At 46.9% G+C, this 5,010-nt stretch overlaps 1 pseudogene; it reads left to right on the top strand.

The window, feature by feature from the left end:
* LOC144121441 (uncharacterized) lies at nucleotides 1-2,836 on the top strand (annotated as a pseudogene).
* The last annotated feature ends 2,174 nt before the right edge of the window (nucleotides 2,837-5,010 follow it).

Raw genomic sequence — 5,010 nt, 5'->3', positions numbered from 1 at the left:
ATGTCAGCGGCTGGAGACACGGAGCACGTCTGCAACCGCGGCTCTAACCGTTTCGCGAGCCTCGACATCCGCCTCGCCAGCTGCATCAAAGGCCGTCAGACATCGGACCGCTGGTACGAGAACACCATCTTCTTTCCCTGCTCGCGGTGAGGATGCGATGCGCCTCTGCAACGCCTTCTCTATTACAGAAGAGGCGTTGGTCCATGAGCTGGCCGTTCTCTTTATTGCCCTCCAATAATTCCGGCCGCGACTGCATTTCGAGGAATGATCGGAGTAGTAATATGTAGGGATGAAAACTTGCCGGATATGCGACTGTGGTGCCATGTTGTGGTAAATATTTGGTCTGGCCGAAGCTGATAACCGAAAAGCTGACCCCTGTTTGCACCACTAGAATAAGAGGCTGCGAATGAAGTAAAAAAAAATGGCGATGTCCACATGAGACCGTCTTCACCCCCCCCCCCCCCCCCCGTCCTCTCCACCACCCTCTGCCCCACCCAAATTTCTCCTCTAAGATTTGCCAATGATTCCGGCCCTGAACTTCATAGTGACCTCAACTGAACATGGGGATTTAACTTGGCTCATCGGTAGCCTCACCCATGAGTGATTAGCGGCCGCGGTGGAAAGGAGTACTAAATCACGTTTTTCGGACAGAAAGTAGGTTGGTCAATGAATTTTTTGGATGGCCTCAGAAACATTCTTTGTGATTTTGATAGCCTTCTCACTTTCGACATGAACGCATCTACATGTGGATTCAAATTATCGGTTGGATTGTTGACAACTGTAAGTTGCCGCTCATAGGACCTACCACCACACAGAGAACTAGCGCTTTCTCGTTTTCACGCGTCGGCTTCGCGAGATTGACAAACCCACGTCTTATGCAAAGAGAAAACCTTTTTCCCAAGGTGCCGCCATGATATAGACTCCGCATTAGTTCTCTCTGCTGTAGTATTGCTCTCCGAATTGCGGGCAGGTCAGGAAATTTCACGCAGGGAAAAAAAAAATCACACCGGGCACTGCACGCATGCGCCAAGTGACAGAGCTAAAGAAAATGAGCAGGTGTAGTGAAACCTACCTGACAGCAATGAAAGGCAGCCTCTATCGCACTCAATAGTTTGGCTTGCTTCTGTCTGTTTAAGTACAACGCACAGGCAAGAATTAAAATGCTGCAGTGGCGCGTGTCGTATAGATCAGCTTGATTGCTGTGGCACCATGGAATGCTGATGCCGGCAAAAGAGAGAAGGATGCAGGCCAACATGCGCTAGATGATCGCCAGCTCAGCTCTGTGTATATGTCTTTGATCGGTGATGTGCATGCTGATCACCAGTGGCGATTTGAGACGACGGACTCTTCATTATTGGTCAGGTTAAGTCGCGTGCTACGATTTGTCGCTGACTGCCGTGGCCTTTTATACATACGTATGGTTGGTATGTGGGGTTGAACATTTCGAAGCTGCGCATGGACAATGAGAGGCGCCGTTGTGAAGGGCTCTGGTTTCAGTTAGTCGACTAAGGTTTTTTTAACTCGTACTGACATCGCATTTTTGTAAATCGCCTGCACCGAAGTGCGGCCCACCGGGCCGCGTTTCAATCTCTCGTCCTGAGGCTCTGTAGCTGAACACTGTAGACCCTATGCCATCGCGTCGAGTATGCCAGGTGTATTAGCGAAGATTAAATAATTTTTAAAAATAGCCTTTTGGGGGTAAAAATGTGGCTGCTGCGGCACAGTATTGTCGGTATTGGCGGCCACCGGCAACACTGGTAAGCTGGTTAACTAATTTGTCATAATTAGACTTTTAGCTATCACAGTCAGGCAACTGGTTGCAATTAGAGGTTTCTAGCCAGTCTTTAGTATTAGCCATTTCAGCTTTTAGAATTTCGAAAACGGCATTGTCCTCGGCGCTGTGACTCGACAAGATTTGGCTACGTCGTACCAAAATACATGCGCTTTCGAACTGCATGCAGGCAAAACAACCTTTCAAGTGCACGTAACTAGCCAAAAAAGCCAAATTTTGTTCGGCCACAGAGCCAAGAGTAATCGCGTTTTCCCGATTCTAATACCTTATATGGCTATTACTAACAACCGGCTACAAATCTTTAATTGTAACTATTCGCCTAACTCGAATAGTTAAAAAAAATATTTATTAAAATTAGTTAACCTGGTCCCTACATAAACGATTCACCAGTTTTCTGTTCTGCGCGAACACTCCCTCCTAATACTTTGTTGAAAACCCATATTTTGACATCAAAAGCAGATTTTTGAGAATTACTAAGTCTGCATTTAATACCTTTGTACATGCGGAGAGGCTGAGTGAAATCGTTCCTATCTATTATTTACTATATTGGCATTGGACCTAGCTCTTAACAAGGTCCTGAGATACGGGGAGCCCGTACAGAGATCATAGTAGGGTGCAGAGGTATGCATTACCCAGATGAACACTTCGTCCTTTGTGCAGGCAAGACTTCCTGTATGAGCCGTGGTACTTCGACGGCAAGAAGTGCGTCGCGTAGAGCTTCCCGCAGGGCAGCTGCCTCTCGGCCAGCCACCGGGGCGTGTTCCGCAGCTGGGACGAGTGCCGCAGACACTGCGTGCTGCATCCTGGCCCGGAGTGCGACGAGGCGCCCCCGCCCCGCCGAGACGTGCTCGCCGCGCCAGCCGAGGCACCCGTACTTCGCCGACCATGCAGTCCACGGTGGTGCCCCGCTGCGTCAACGCGTCCCGGCTGACGCTCGAGTCGCAGCGCTGCCTCATCGGCTCCAACCAGTTCTCCTCGATGTCGGCTTACCGCAGGGCCTTCGTCAGGAGCCAGCGGCACGTGCCCTGGCGGTGGTCGCCCTAGCTCATCCAGCAAGCCATGCCGCACTGTGTGCCTACAATAGTACCACGATTTTGGCATCATGTCTTCAGAGTCCGCGTCATGCTTTCTTGAGGAAAGCTATCTGAAAAAAAAGAACACGACGGGACGCGGGGTTACGAATCGTCGATATTATCTGCTGCCTCGGTGATTGTTCCGGGCGGTGCGGTGGGCACAATTCGGGGTACCGAATTTTGAATACAGATAACGCAAACTTCAAATCCATGAGCCCCGCCATCGAGGACATGACTCTCAATTTATTCAATTGCATTAAATCCGAGAAACCGCTGTTGTCAATAGAAAAAAATTGATTGTCATTAGCGGAAAGGGATGAAACGAAATGATGTTCCTCTTGCGCTAAGAATAGCCACTAGATAAGTAAAAAAGGCGAAAAACAAAATAAAAGGGGTGCCTTTGATTGACAATTGTAAGTACGTTGCTGAAATTATGTAAATTCACAATACTATACTTTCAAACTAACCAGTGGTCAAAATCTAACATCATCTACGTACGTATGCAAAAAACAATGATCTATTGGCCATGCGGTGTGGAGAGAACGAAGCGCCACTACTGTAAACTGGATTGCACCCTTGAAACTGCTGCCCACTATTTTTTAAGTGGCCCCCGCAGCACTGAATCACTGAAGGACTGAAGGTTCGCTTACACCCAACAAACAAATACCCACGAGAGCAGCAGATTGGACAGCCGTCGCCGTAGCTCAGTTGGTACAGCACCGGACGCGATATTCGAGACTGTGGGTTCGAATCCCATCGGCGGCAGGGTTGTTTTTCCGCTGCTTTATAAGTAATTTTCGTTAAGCGATAGATTAACCTAAATAATATTATACCAGTGTTAAGCACAACACATAAAAAAATTTAAACAATCCCCTATGCACCTTGGTTTCGGCGACTGTTGGCTTCCTCCATTAGTTTGTCAAACGAGCCCCTCATTTCTTTTACCTTGTCTGCTATATATATATATATATATACATATATATATATATATATATATATATATATATATATTATATATATATATATATATATATATATATATATATATATATATATATATATATATATATATATATATATATATATATATAAACTGAACACTCTTGCATCGCTGCATGCTGGGCTGAGCCTAGAGAGGGAGAGAGCGCGAGAGAGATTCTTATAAACGGAAAGCTTAGTGGCACGCTTGACTAGTGCCTACCATCTCGTCTGTTTGGTACAGAGCAGAAATCGCTGTAAAATGGCATCGACAGATTCATCGAGTGAATGCCCTGCAGTGAAAATCGAAAACGGATCATCCGCGGCATAAGGCATTGGTTCTCAGATACCAAAATTATTTTCTCACTTAACACAAAGGATGACTGAGCAGCCTAAAATAAACGTCTTTGAACGATACTGTGCAACGTACTTGCTTCATATTTTTACTTGGACCCCCTCACATGCAATTTACGGCTCGACACTCGTTGTTGCCGTTGTTTGCCTCATAAAATCGCACATAATGGCACATACCCGCAAGGTGCATTGGCCTTAACCAGGCTGTGACTACTTGTATTCCAAATTGCATGCGGCAGACATGGGAGGGCATAAAAAATTAGTCAGCTCAGTTATCGTTTATGGGGGTTTAACGTCTCAAAGCGACTCAGGCTATGAGGGACGCCGTAGTGTAGGGCTCCGGAAATTTCGACCACCAGGGGTTCTTTTTCGTGCGCTGACATCGCACAGCACACGGGACTCTAGAAATTCGCCTCCATCGAAATTCGACCGCCGCGGCCGGGACCGAGCCCGCATCTTCCGGGCCGACATCCGGGACGCATTAACCACTCAGCCTCCGCGGCGGCCAACTAAGTTACCGTGACAAAGGTGGCTGAGGGTGGTTAGGGGTCTAACAAGCTTAATTTATGCAAGAAAGTAAGTACAAGAAAGAAGAAAAAAACAGAATAGCAAGAAGAAAATACACAAAAACGGGTAAAAGTTCAGTACGAAAGATTATGATGGAAGGCTTTTGTTTCTATATGAAAATTTTGAACGGCAGAGCAGTTCATTGCGCTGGAAGAGGAAGATGATGACCGCGACAGCGCGGCCACCACTTGCCGATCCCCCAGTGTGGGTATGTGCCATCTTTTGATAGGTTAACAACAACAACAA

This window comes from Amblyomma americanum, chromosome 1 (assembly GCF_052857255.1).
Source record: "Amblyomma americanum isolate KBUSLIRL-KWMA chromosome 1, ASM5285725v1, whole genome shotgun sequence".
NCBI classification, from domain to species: domain Eukaryota; kingdom Metazoa; phylum Arthropoda; class Arachnida; order Ixodida; family Ixodidae; genus Amblyomma; species Amblyomma americanum.
This window is presented reverse-complemented; position numbering and strand designations above follow the sequence as displayed.